The sequence below is a fragment of the Herpailurus yagouaroundi genome, unplaced genomic scaffold (assembly GCF_014898765.1).
Source record: "Herpailurus yagouaroundi ecotype Mexico unplaced genomic scaffold, PumYag 199, whole genome shotgun sequence".
NCBI lineage: Eukaryota > Metazoa > Chordata > Mammalia > Carnivora > Felidae > Herpailurus > Herpailurus yagouaroundi.
In genome coordinates this window covers 23,164,120-23,179,466 of record NW_024412430.1, presented here as the reverse complement: position 1 = coordinate 23,179,466, position 15,347 = coordinate 23,164,120, and positions in this window count along the sequence as shown.

Genomic DNA, 15,347 nt, shown 5'->3' with positions numbered 1-15,347 from the left:
ACATCTGAGTACACAATTTTTTTGCAAAACTGTTTCCAGCTTTAATATTACAAAGCTTCTTTTACATTTTAGGCTGCAAATGTAAAACAGTATCTCCATTCCTTCATCAAAAATGTATTGACTGCTTATTCCATGGCAGGCACTGGCCTGAGCACTGGGAAGCAGATGAATATAGCATGGTCTATCTTCCTCAACGTAAGGCCTGTAAGATTCAGTCCGCTGAATTTAATATATTTACAACACTAGCCATTCTGTTTACAGCTATCCATCCTACCTTATCCCTTCCCCAGATAAAAAAAATAAGCCCTGTTCAAATTTAAGATTTACTATGTTAAAAAAACAATTCAGGGGCGCCTGGGTGGCGCAGTCGGTTAAGCGTCCGACTTCAGCCAGGTCACGATCTCGCGGTCCGGGAGTTCGAGCCCCGCGTCAGGCTCTGGGCTGATGGCTCAGAGCCTGGAGCCTGTTTCCGATTCTGTGTCTCCCTCTCTCTCTGACCCTCCCCCGTTCATGCTCTGTCTCTCTCTGTCCCAAAAAAATAAATAAACGTTGAAAAAAAAATTAAAAAAAAAAAACAAAACAATTCAACTGCAGCACCGGGGTGATCAGTCGATTGAGTGTCCGACTTCGGCTCATGGATTGGAGCCCCACCTTGGGCTCTGTGCTGACAACTCGGAGCCTGGAGCCTGCTTTGGATTCTATGCCTCCCCCCTCCTCTCTCCCAGCCCTTCCCCGACTCGTGCTCTGTTTCTCTGTGTCAAGAATAAGCATTAAAAAAAAAAAAATTCAACTGAGTAAGTTTGAAGATTTGATTGGCTTTATTAAGCAATACATAAGTTGGGCAACATCTCTTCTAGCAAACAGAAAGATACTCCCAGGAGTTATACAAAATGGAAAGTTTTTAGAGGATGGAAGGTGCAGCAAGAAGTTATTAGCACAAGAAAAGAAAGAATTGCTTCAAGCCACCTTCCCTTAGGGGGAAGCAAGGGGTTCCTATTAGGCAGATGACCTCAACTTCTTTGGGGGCTGGTAAGGGCCCATGGTACAAAGCACCTCACTGATTGTGACCAGCAAATCCCAGATTGATTGGCTTAAAATTCAATTCCTTAAAACTACAATTAAGTCTTAGTTTCTCATCCTGGGTGCAAGTGTCTGTCTCCACCTTGGGCCTGTGGTTTCCTTTTTAACAGTATTGTTCTGCAACCAACCTTCAGAACTTTTTCATCCTGTAAAACTGAAAAATCTATACCCATTCAACAACTTCCCACCTCCCTCTCCCCACTAGGGCCTGGCAACCACCATTCTACTTTTTGTCTCCATGATTTTTGCTATTCTAGATACCTCCTATCAATATAACTGAGGCAGAGAAATGGAAGAAAGTCTCCATCTCTGCTGTTTCTCTGCAAAACCCCGTTCACACATTCTCTATATTTCACCTTGCATCTGAGTAAACCAAAGAAGCTATGTTTCTACCCCAAGGGAGAAACAAGAAAGTTAATCATTCTCTGAGTTTTGTCCTAGGCCCCCAAATACCTGATAACATCTAAAAATAACCAGATCCCAAACATATTCCAAGACATTAGCTTTTAACAAACTTCTGCAGACACTGGCATTAATACCCCCTACCTTCCATGATTTATGAAATAACTCCTATTATTCACCTATCATTCACCTTTGGTCAGACCCTACCTTGGATTCCTGAAGGAACACTTAACCCTGGACCCCTTTCCACTATAAACCCCTAACACTCACTCTCCTTTCCTTTCCAAGTTTCCCAGAGAACAAACTGAGGGTTGATGGAGGGAGGTGGGTGAGGGATGGGCTAGATGGGTGATGGGTACTATGGAGGGTACTTGTGATGGGGGTTAGGTGTTATATATAGTGACGAACCACTGAATTCTACACCTGAAACCAATAGTGCACTGTATGTTAGCTAACTAGAATTTAAATAAAAATTCGAAAACAGAACAAAAAAACAAAAATGATTTTCCTCAAGAAGAGGAAGCCCAGGTACACTGAGAAGCAGTTGTGTGAAAGAAGTGAAATGTTATGCCTGACACTGTAACACTGTAACACTGTAACACTGTAACACTGTAACACTGTAAGGAGTGCTCCATATACTGGTTGCACTGCTCTGTTCATAGTGGTTAATACTAGACAAACAGTAGACAAATGCAGCAGCAAATCAGTTGTTTTCCCAGAATATTGGCCTCCTTGCATGTGTAGTTTGAGTACACATTCCAAACGTACTACTGAGTTTCTTCCAGCCTGATCAAAAGTTTCTTTTTTTCTTTGCTCTGAATAAAGCTGAACTATGGGTTCTCTATAGAAGGTGGTATTTGGGGCTTTCCTTCTGTTTTTAAAGCAATTTCTGCTTATTTTATTGTCTACTTAACCTTAGTTTAATTACCTTTTATTTTTTTAATGTTTATTTATTTTTGAGGGAGAGACAGAGAGTGAGCGGGCAGAGGAGAGAGAGAGAAGAAGACACAGAACCAAAGCAGGCTCCAGGCTCTGAGCTGTCAGCACAGAGCCTGATGGGGGCTCGAACTCACAAATTGTGAGATCATGACCTAAGCCAAAGTCAGATGATCAGCCAACTGAGCCACCCAGGCACCCCAGTTTAATGACCTTTTAAAAGTGGCATTGTAGGGGCGCCTGAGTGGCTCAGTTGATTAAGTATGCAACTCTGGATTTCAGCTCAGGTCATGATCTCAAAGTTCATGAGTTGGAGCCCCATGTCAGGCTCTGTGCTGATAGCTCAGAGCCTGGAACTTGCTTCGGATTCTGTGTCTCCCTCTCTCTCTGCCCCTCCCCAACTCACGCTCTGTCTCTCTCTCTCTCTCTCTCTCAAAAATAAATAAAACTAAAAAAAAAAAGAAAAGATGTTTCCATTACACAATGTAGGTCATAACTGCAATGTTACATGAGCAAAACTGTTTTGCTTAGAACCCACTTACAGTCTGTAACTCAGAAAGCTTTACTTCCTCAGAAAACATGAAGTCAATAAGCAGTTTATGTGAAGATATGGCATTAGATAATCTGCATATGAATATACATATATATTCTGAAATTACATTACATCTGGGACTGATTGCAGCATCAGGAAGAGAGTTGGGCAATGCAAAGTTGGAGCAGGTGCCGATGTCCTGGGGCTCTGACTCAGCAGGTTTGCCAGGTCCCAACTGTGAAAGTTCACCACTATCTCAGGTGACAAAGACTGTAACAGAGGATAATTTGACATAGTCTAGACTATATTTGCAGTTAGCTGTGTTTCCCCAGTGGCCAGGCTCATTATCCAGAGTTGGAAGCTTACCATCTAACTAACATTTATGGATTATTCAACTGTATTTCCACCCACTCTCAGAATAAATCACAGTCTGTGGGTTTGAGCCCCACATTGGGATCTGTGCTGACAGCCGGACCCTGCTTGGGATTCTCTGTCTCCCTCTCTCTCTCCACTCTTCCCTCTCTCTCAAAATACATAAATAAACTTTTAAAAAAAGCCAATTACCATACTAGCAAAATGAGTTTATTCAGGGATAGCGGAAGAATTGCAACTCAGGACAAACCATAGCCAAGTTGGGAGAACAAAGTGAAGGTCAATTTTCATGATTCTTTTTGTTTTGTTTTGTAGTTTTTTGTTTTTGAGGGAGGAGGGGGGAAGCAGAGAGAGAGACAGAGATAATCCCAAGCATCCTCCACACTGTTAGCACAAAGACGGATTTGGGACTTGATCTCACGACCTCGAGATCATGACCTGAGCTTATATCAAGAGTTGGATACATAACCAGACTGACCCACTCAGGCATCCCTTTTATGAGGTTTTAAGAGGCAACTGGGAAAGGCTGTTTTGAACAAAAGTATATCTGAGAAGAAAAAGATTCTCAGGTTGTGGTGATTTCTCATCTGCGAGCAGTGGTTAATGTGTTGTTGCTGGAGCAAAGAGAGATCCTTCCTTTTCTTAAAATTCCTACCTGTGTCCTTCCTTATTGAAATAAAAATTATCTTCCTTCTTCCTGCTGATTGTGCAGGCTGCAGCAAGTGGGGCGTGCATGTTAGCCCCGTGCAGGACTTCCCAACTCCGTTCTTTTTTTTTTAAGCTATTTTTTTCCTCTTCTTCTTTTTAATGTTTATTTATTTTTGACAGAGAGAGAGAGAGAGAGAGAGAGAGAGAGAGAGAAAGAGAGAGCACAAGCAAGGGAGGGGCAGAGAGAAGGGGGAACAGATATCCAAAGTGGGCTCCACGCTGTCAGCGCAGAGCTCAATGCAGGGCTCAAACTTGTGAACCACGAGATCATGACCCTCTGAGCCAAATCAGATGCTTAACCAACCGAGCCACCCTCCCAACCCATTCTTAACTGAGGCTTTCTTTATTTATTTTCACATAACTGTAACAAAAATAAGAAAAAGAGAAAAGTATTGGAGAGAATGTGGAGAAACTGGAACCCTCTTACATTTCTGTAGAAATGTAAAACAGTGTACCAGTGTGGGAAACAGCTTGGAGGTTTCTCCAAAAGCTAAACATAGAATTACAAACCAGCACTTGCCCCTCTGGATATATACCCAAAAGAACTGAACATGGAGTTCAAGAAAACCTTGTACAGAAATGTTCATGGCAGCACTATTAATGACATTCAAAAGGTAGAAAGAGCCCAAACACCCATCACATGATGCACAAATAAACAAAGGTGGCATATAAATACAATAAAATGTTATTTAGTTTTTAAAGACGAAGAAAATTCTGTGGTATGTTACAGCATGAATAAAACGTGAAGACGTTTGTACTAAGTGAAATAAGCCATTCATACACACACACATACAATACTACATAATTCCACCTTGTGAGATTCCTAAAGTAGTCAGATTCATAGAAATGGAAAAAAGAATGCTGATCATCAGCGGCTGGCGGGAGGCGGGGGGTGAGGAGTCACTGGGGAGTGATTGCTGGCAGTGATTGCTTGCTGGGGGCCCAGTCTCCGTTGGTGGAAAAAAAATGATGTAGAACTAGGTGAAGGTGATGGTTGCACAACCTTGTGAATGTACTACATACTTTAAAATAGTTAATTTTGGGGTGCGTGGGTGGCTCAGTCAGTTAAGCATCTGACTTTGGCTCAGGTCATGATCACGGTTCACGGGTTTGAGCCCGTGTTGGGCTCTGTGCTGGCAGCTCAGAGCCTGGAGCCTATTTCAGATTCTGTGTCTCTCTCTCTCTGTCCCTCGCCTACTCCCACTCTGTTTCTCTCTCTCTCTCAAAAATAAATATTAAAAAAATTTTAATGGCTAATTTTGTGTTACATAAATTGCACCTCAATTTAAAAGAAAGTGCAGGAAGGCCTCCTTTATGGTGAGCAAAGGCCTGGAGACAAGTGTGCAGATCAAAAAAAAAAAAAAAAGAAAGGATGCCTGGTTGGCTCAGTTGGTTGAGTGTCCAACTTTGGCTCAGGTCATGACCTTGTGATTCCTGAGTTGAGCCCCATATCCAGCTCACTGCTGTCAGCACAGCACCCACTTCATATCCCATCTCCCTCTCTCTCTGCCCCTCCCCTGTTTGTGTTCTCTCTCTCTCTCTCTCTCTCTCTCTCTCTCAAAATTAAATAAACCTTTTTTAAAAAAGAAATGAAAATAGAAAAAGACCTTTGGCATAGTGTAGGTGTGTAGGCTAGGAGCTGAGAAGAGGTCCCTCAGCCAGCCAGCCTTTATTACTGAGCAGGCATTGACCATTGTCATCCTTATCTGAAACTGAGGCTTTATTTTGTGCTTTTCTTATCATAAGTACCTAGTGTTATTTCCCAAGTCTATACTAATGCTTTCTTAATTGTTGCAACCAATATCTTATCTTGGAAAACCAAGCTGCTTGGAAAACCAAGATCAAGAACTGCAAACAGCTTTGGCCTGGAGAAGAGGTGATATGCAGAAAATGGAACAAAAGTTGAGATCATAGCCTTCAGGAAAACCTGTGGGGCAAGCACTCACTCAGAAGCCCAATAAAAGTCTAGACTCCCAGCATTCACTCAGCTGGGCTGATAACCTCTTGTTAAATGGAAATCTGGAGAACTTGGGGACACCTGGTCTATATTGAGAAGCACACACACACACACACACACACACACACACACACAGCAGATGTTGGTCTGTACAGTGGAATTCTGGAAAGGCTCATGGCCCAGAAGACAGGGCGTGCCTCCAGGCACAGCACCTGCCAACTCTGAGAAGAGTGACAAATCTCTATCTGGGCAGCTATTTTACCACAACATTCAGGGAGAGGAATTCACACAAAGGTCAGACCAGCATCTCAAAATCTGGCTCACAACCCTTGCCTTTGAAATCCCAAAAGCTGCAGGGGAGATCATATGAAAAGTACCACACTAGTAGTTTCCTGGGGAGCCTGGGGCTTGGTAGAAACTGTGGTTGGTTCTGGCTGGTGGCAGCCTGCCCTAGCACCAAGCACATGAACTTTCTGGTTTTCCAGAGTTGTTGATGATGACATCAGAGCACAGCTTGGAAAACCAATGGACCATGGCTGTATGTTGACAGTATGTTGGCTTTGTTCACAGCAGACTTCCTAGTGCCAAGACCATTATCAGGCACATAGTAGGTGACAAAAAAAAATAATATGTATCTGAATGACTGAGCCATAGAGAAGCTTGATCCCAGCCGCAAACTAGGAGACCTCATTGAACCTGCAAGTTCACGTCACTAGAATACAGTAAAAAGAAAGCTGAAAGACCCCAACCCTCACTAAACCCAGAGTGGGGAGCATCATCGCAATTCCTTCATTACAACTCATTCAAGTTGTTTTGTTTTGGTTTTCATCCTTCTATTTTCAGATACTAGCTTGTCACTTATTTGTAAAAAATGCCTTCACAAAAAATTTAAAGGAATCAGAAAAATACAGCCTAAAGAGTTTCCTGGGTCCCCTTCTGGATCTTGTATACTCCACCAAGTTTCACTTTTAATATTGGAAAAGTAGCAGCTGTGGGAATGGACTTCTAAATGCCTTACTGGCCACACACCGCAAAGGCTGAAATGTGATAGAATGCACTCTGTAGGTGCTAAGTGCTCACCAAGACCCCACATGATTGGCCCTATTTTGCACATAGGAGAAAGATGAAAGTCATGATCTTTGCATACTAAGGTACGTGGACACTCACAAGAATGGGTTGGGGCCATGTTGCCTGCCCAGTGTTCATTCTCTAAGGCATAACAACTTCACTAGGGCATCATATGATGTGGCATTTGCTTCCTTACAGCAAGCTCTGACCTCCACACTGTCCCTCCTGTCCTGCTCCCCTTTGTCACACCAGAGGATCCCAGCAGTCTCATCTAGTGCGCATCCACATACTCTGCTCACGTTGTCTGCTTCGATCTGACTTGGCCTCACAGTCCATCCATCACTTCAGTTTTTAGTTTTCCTTCTGAAACACTTTAGAATTCAGCCACTCACCATCCCCACTGTCACTTCTCACCTAGGCCCTGACCACAGCCTCCTGACAGTCTCCTTGTCTCCACTCTGGCCCATACATCCTATGTGCTACACTAGAATGGAAGAGATCATTGCACAAGGCAAATCACTGACTGTGCCATTCTTGAAACCTCTGATGGACTCTACCACATCTGGAGAGAAGCTGACATGGCCCCATAGAGGCCACACCTCTTGGCTTCATCTTCCTCTCTGCTTCTCTCACTTACAGTGCTCTAGCCACACTGTCCTTTGTCCCTCTCTCAGCCACCCCAAACTTATCCCCTTTCTGGGCCTTACACAGGGCCTTCTGTTTTGAACACTCACCTTTCAGATCACCTCATAACTGCTTCCTCATTGTCATTCAGGTCTTAATTAAAGTGTCTGCTTTTCAGAGAGGCCATCTCAAACACCAAATAAAAACACTTTCACAAATTCTTATCTTTTCCATGGTAATTAATAGTACCTGACATGATCTTATTCATTTCTTCAAATGTTTATTCCCTCTCTTTTCAGAAGAATATAAGCTGCTATGGGACTCTGGCTTGTGATTAGAACAATGCCCAGCTTGGGCACCTAGGTGGCTCAGTCAGTTAAGTATCTGACTCTTGATTTCAGCTCAGGTCATGATCTCACAGTCTTGACATCAAGCTCCATGCTGGGCTCTGTGCTGAGTGTGGAGCCTACTTGAGATTCTCTCTCCCCCTCTTTCTTTCTGTCCCTCCCCTGCTCACACTTGTATTCTCCGCCCCCATCTTTCTGTCTCAAAAAAAAAAAAAAAAAAAAAAAAAAGAACAATGCCCAGCTCACAATAGGGAATCAAAACACGGAGGAAGAGAAAAAACTAACGTACCAATTTGTTCACATTGGTTTCTGTGAGCATGCGGAAGGCAAGTGAGTTGAGAAAAAAGCAAGACTGTAAAATTTTTAAAAACAACTATGATAAGAATGAATTTATAGTGATACATGTTTTGTACATGCATAAAACTGAACATGTGTGAATATGTTTGTGTTATTAATGAAAAAATTACTTATGACTCTGGTTAAAGATAGTGAGGAAACTTTAAGGAGAACACTACAATGGGATTTTGTAGTTGGGGAGAGAGAAAGGGTTCAACTCATAACACAACAAAGAAAAATGGGAATTTATAGCCAAGTAGGTCAGTGGATAGAAAACTGAGAGGAAGCATCAGGGGTTAGAGACGATTCTGGCCAAATAGGATCCTGCTGAGTCCTAACAGAATTCCCACTGAAGGCAGTATGGGGTGATCAATGTAAACCTCAACACCCCTTGGACTTCAGTAGTCAGCATCATTGTCAACTAGTTAATCGCATGCTGAGAACAAGTAGTCCCTATAGGGGAGTATCTGTGGGTATGAGTCACAGGAAATACACGACGGGGCCCACTGGGAGTAGAAGCCAAGGGTGTCAACAGGGAAGACAAAGAGTATCAAAGACAAAAGTCACCCAGGAGAGCCCTGTCTCAACTGCCCAGCAGCCTCTGCCAGCTTTCATGAAGCAAGATAACCTGGAGTTATGGTCCCAATGAGCAGGTGGATGCCCCAGAGGCATGACCGATTCCTCAGCCCTCTCTACCATGCAGCACTGGAACTGCCTGGGAGAGCCTTACATGCAAGCAGAAAAGTCCCCAGATTAAGATGCATGAATCTTCCAAACATTTTAAAATAACTACAGGTGTGTAAAAGACCAACCATCTCTGTCCTCCCAGGGCTGTCCTGGTTTTAACACTGAATGTCCCATATCTTGGGAAACCCTCAGTCCCATGCAAATGAGGCCAGTTGGTCAGCTAATTAGAGACTCTGAAGCAGGAGATGGGTTTGAGCATCACTCTCCTCTTCCTGTTACACTGATATCATGAGATGCTATTTAATAAACAAAATTTGGTTTCTACAAGAAAGCCAGACATTGAATTAATAGGTTGTGCTCATATTTGGCAATTAAATGGGACTATATATAGTCTGCATGGTTACCTTATTTCTGTTATACAATGACACCAAGTATCACAATGAATTTTCGTTAATGTCTCTACTACTGGATTGCTAGGTCTTGAAAAGCTTTATACTCCTATGAAAACATTTGTATGAAGAATTTTATTCTCCACATACTATTTCAAACAACTTACTCTGAAATTCCATTACTGAGAATTTTTGGATGGAGGAGGAGGGAGGCAATACCTTTTGGTTGTTCTATTTCTTATATGGATTGCATTGTCAATGAAACTACATCACTCTTTGAAAATTAGATAAAATGCTATCAGGTTAGGGTTAGATTTCTCTGGTCATTCGATATTTTATTATCTATAATCATTCAACACATCTACTTGGTTGAAGTGTATTCATTAATCAATGGATTATATATCTATCTGTTTTGGCAATTTAGATTGTATTTTATTCTGAGCTTTATCTTCTCCATTTTATGGGTTTTAATAGGGCCAATGGCTTTCAAGTTGGATTATAAGAAACCTTAGGTTTCTACATAGTGTACAATTGGCCATTGGTTTTAATTCAGATCATGTTAGTTGTTTATTTATTTCCAGTAAAATTAACATACAGTGTTATATTAGTTTCAGATGTATATAGTTGTATTTTTATGGAAACAAAGCTGAACTTGGGATTACACTCTGACCAAAGGCTCACTAACAGCAAATAAATTATAACCTGATAAGTAATGTCTTAAAGGCAAAGATACTATAATAATCCACTTTGAACATTTAAGGTGTCATGCTCCCCTTTGAGCATCATTGTCTTTGAGATTATGAAAGAATAGTAGATTACAGATCACCCTTATTTAATAGATGAGAACACTGTGTCTCACGGATATGAAGTAACTTGGTCAAAGTGACACTGTTTTTAGTGGCTGAACTTTTGAGAATTGGAAAACAATTGGAGCATTGTTTGAGCTTCACAATGGTGTTGTAATCCAGTTTCAAGCAGTTAAGTCAATGTATGAGGGCAAGGACTTCATAAATTCAACAGCAAAAATGTTCTAACAGGAAATGAGAGACAACTTTATTCAGCATTTTCTTTCTTCTTTTTTTTTTTTTGCAAAAGATTTAAAATAAGAATTAATAAGTTTGATTCACTAAGAGAACTGTGGAATACTTTCATAATTTCTTAAAGAATTGTAGTGAAAATGGAGTATCCCAAGATTTCCCAGCCTGTTAGCAGCACAGTGCTACCACATGAACACAAATGCCATGATCTCACAGCTCTGAGCACCTTACCACCAGATGCACCTGCCCACACTGGCATTCCAGGCTAGCCTTCCCACTGTATTCTGAGGCTTCTCTCTGGTGGTGATACTTTTCACTGTGATGTTCTCATGCCCTTTGAGCCCTGGATGCAAGGCCAATGGTGGAGGTTCAGCTTTCTTGTTGCCCAACAGCTCCCAGATGAGATGAATGTTCCTCTTTCACCCCAGGTCAAGGTGGGTCATCTGGGCCACAATCTTCCCAAAGCCTATTGAAACTATATTAATTACATGGAGCTGTTTTGCTCATTACTTAGTCAATTTGACATATCCAATTTGTAAGATAATATTAAATTATGGTCACGAACTCTGGAGTCATTCTACATGTTTGAATCCTGGTACCACCACTTACTGATGGTGTGGCCTTGAGTGCCATAACTAATTTCTCTACTTCTGTTTTCCTGAATTTTATTTTTATTTTCTTAATAAATGTTTGTTTGTTTGTTTGTTTGTTTGGTGATAGAGTGTGTAGCACAAGCTGGGGAAGGACAGAGAGAGAAGGAGAGAGAGAATCCCAAGCAGGCTCCATGCTATCAGCACAGAGCTGACGTGGGGCTCAAACCTACGAAACGCAGGACCATGACCTGAGCTGCTTAAGACCAACCAAGACTCAGCTGCTTAACTAACTAGCCACCCAGGCGCCCCTTTCCTACATTTTAAATGCAGACAATGCCTGCAGGTTTCTCCTGATGCACTGGCTGTGTATTAAATGGTTAGTACAGGACTGACATTCAGTTAACTCTCAGTAAACGTGCTTTTATTCTTTCTGTATGTTGACACCGGTATGCAATTGTGAATAAGACACAGATTTGTCCTCAAAATACTTCCATTCCAGTTTATTTGGGTGAGTTGAGTTTATTTCAATTCAACTATTTGTCAATAGATAATAGAAAGTATTTTTCTCAAAAAGGTGAGAAATATAGAAAGAATATATACAAAGAATATATGCAAAGAAATATAGAAATTACAAATAATTATAATGAGTACAATAAATAAGTAGTGTGCACAAGGTAAAAGGCAACAGCCACAGAGAAAGAGACCAGGAACTTTAAATTTTATTGTTATGTTAGCCTAAAAGTAAAAAATGTCAGTTACTTTACTAGCAAAATGGGTTTATTTAGGAATAGCAGAGAATTGTAATCGTAACATGCAAGCTATAGTAAAACAAAAGGCAAGTCCAATAAACAAAGCAGAGAAATGTGGTTTCATGGAGAATATGGGGTAGGTTGGTTGGGAGGTGTTGTTTTGAATGAAAGTTTATTGAAGAATAGCAAGAATTCAGGGTGATGAGTTTCTCATTAGCTGAGCTGCAGGGATAGTTAATTTCTTGCAGGAGATGCAGTGAACATCTTTTCCTGTTGGAGCCAGAATTTTGTTTGAAGAGCGCATGCACAGATGGAAGTAAACCCAAAGATAAAGACACTAAATTACCAAGAGATAAGAAGGTATGAATTAAGGCAGTGTGAGTAAGCAGGTGGAGAATGACTTGAGATATAGAATAAATAGGACATGATGGTTGCTTGCATGTGTGGGTAGAGAAAGAGAGGTAGGATATTAGAAAGGCTATAAAGTAACATTTGATAATTGATTATGAGGGAGTGGCAAGGAGGAGGAGCTGACCTACATCAGCAATAATTCCCCCTTTAGGCATAGAGATTGTATCAAGTGGCAGCCACACATATTCAGCATGTCAATATGTGAGAGAAGTAGGGCAAGCAGGAAAGTCCTGAAGTTCCTCACCTTTTGCATAGTTCACACACATTGCAGAATGAACTCTTCATCTACCTGGCTCATTCAAAATTCCATCCTTTCTTATGAAACGTTTGCCTGTTCAATCTGGTTCTGAACCATTTGTGTATGCATGGCAGCCTAACATACTTTTTTCAAAAGGTAAATTACATTTGACTTTAAACCAAATTCACTATATAGAATAGTTCTGTGATGCAAGGAATTGAGAAGATTGAGTAAGGATAGTTCTCCATAAATAAGAGGGGAATGAATAAGGTGAAACAGATATAAAAACATAGATATGTGTATACATGAGAGGGCCTAGATGCATTGATGCCTCAGTAGCGACAAGCACACTCACCACGCAAATCTTGGGGTTTTTTTTTAATTGTTTAAGTCTATTTATTTTGAGAAAGGGGAGGGGCAGAGAGAGGGGGAGAGAGAGAATCCCAAGCAGGCTCTGTGCTGTCAGCTCAGAGCCCAACATGAGGCTTGATCTCACCGATGTGAGATCATGACATGAGCCAAAATCAAGAGTCAGATGCTCAACCGACTGAGCCACCCAGGCGCCCCCAAATTTGTTTTCTAAGTACCAGTCTCTAATAAAAGGAATCGGAAACAGCTGATTCTAGGGATGGTCTGAGAAAGTACAAGATGAATCTGAAGCATCTTGTAGAATCAGAAAATAACAAAGTTCTTTTAAAAAAAAGAAAAGTAATTTCTGTAAAGGACATAGGAGAAAACCTGAAAGAGCCCCCAATGGCCAAAGATAGAACAATCTGAACAAAATAATGATAGAATTCTAGGTTGAGGCTGTTTTTCTTCTTTCATTCTCTAAAAATGCTGCTCCACTGTCGCTAGCTTGCATTGTTACTGAGAAAAATATGTCTCATTCTCATATTTGCTCTTCTGTATGTGATGTGTCTCTTTTGGGAGGCTTCTTTTAAGATTATCTGTTTTTAACTAGTTTTAAGCAATTTGGTTATGATGTGCTTTGGTGTAGTTTTCCTCATGTTTCTTGTCCTTAGGGATTATGGCCTCTTGGGTCTGTGGGTTTACAGATTTCATCAAATTCATAAAGTTTTGGCCATTATTTCTTCAAATACTTTCTATGCCCCTCCCCATTCTCCTTTGGGGACTCAAATTCTATATTAAGCTAGTATGTGAATGTGCCACACACTGAGGCACTCCACTTCTTTTCCAGTTTTTATTTTCATTCTGTTTCATTTTGCATAGCTTCCATTGCTGTTTTCAAGTTCACTAATGTTTCTGCAAAGGCTAAACTGTTATCTGCAAACAAAGATAACTTCGTCTGTCATCTAGATGTCTTTTATTTCTTTTTCCTGTTGAGTTTCTCTGGCCAGGACTTCTATTATTAAAGAGAGTGGCTAGGTGGGCATCCCTACCTCGTGCCAGATCTTAGGTGGGAAGTTTTCATTTTTTCCCCATTTGTTATGATGTTAGATGAGGGCTTTTTCATATATGACCTTATTGTGTTGAGCTAGGTTCCTTCTATGCCTATTTTGTTAAGTCTTAATGATGAACAATATTGCGTTTTGTCAAATGTTTTCTCTGTATCTGTTTAGATGATTAGGTGGGGTTTTTTCTTTCATTTTGTTTATGTGGTATATTGTGTATATTGCGTACATTGAACCACCCTTGTGTCCCAGGGATAAATTCCACTGGTCATGTGTATGGTCCTTTTAATGTGCTCTTGAATTTGGCTTGCTAATTTTTATTGAGGATATTTGCATCTGTGTTCATCAGAAATATTGGCCTGTAGTTTTCTTGTGGTGCCTTGGTCTGGTTTGGTATTCAGGTGGTGTGGTTCTCATAAAATGAGATTTGAAGTATTCCCTATTTCATTTTTTTAAACAGTTTAAGGAAAATTGGTATTAATTATTCTTCAAATGTTTGGTAGAATTCACCTATGAAGCCACCTTGTCCTGATTTTTTTTGTTGTTGGAAGACTTTTGATTACTGATTCAACCTCTTTTATTATTGATCTGCTCAGACTTCCTACTTCTGATTCAGCTTTGGTAGGTTATATGTTTCTAGGAAGCTATCTATTTCTTCTAGCTTACCAATTTTGGTGGCATATAATTTTTTATAACAGTCTGTTAAGATTTTTTTTCTTGAGATTTTTTTTGTAGTTTTGTGTCATATCTATTGGCAACTTGTTTTTTTTTTTTTTTTTTTTTTTTTTTTTTTTTTTTTAATTCTCAAGCTAGTTAACATACAGTGTAGCCTTGGCTTCAGGAGTAGAACCCAGTGGTCCATCACTTACATATAACACCCAGTGCTCATCCCAACAAGTGCCCTCCTTAATGCCCATCGCCCATTTACCCCACCCCCATCCCCATCAACCCTCAGTTTGTTTTCCGTCTTTAAGAGTCTCTTGTGGTTTGCCTCCCTCTGTTTTCATCTTATTTTTCCTTCCCCTCCCCTATGAGCATCTGTTAAGTTTCTCAAATTCCACATATGAATGAAATCATATGACACCTGTCTTTCTCTGACTGACTTATTTCACTTAGTTAGCATCATACCCTCCAATTTCATCCACATTGTTGCAAATTGCAAGATTTTATTTTTTTTTAGCACTGAGTAGTATTCCATTGTATACATATACCACATCTTTTTTTTTTAATTTTTAATGTTTATTTTTGAGAGAGAGACAGTGTGAGAAGGGAAGGAGCAGAGAGAGAGGAAAACACAGAATCTGAAGCAGGCTCCAGGTTCTGAGCTGTCAGCACAGAGCCCGACATGGGCTCATGAACTCATGAACTGCAAGAGATCACGACCTAAGCCAAAGTCGGACTTTTAACTGACTGAGCCACCCAGGCACCCCCATATACCACATCTTCTTAATCCATTCATCAGTTGATGG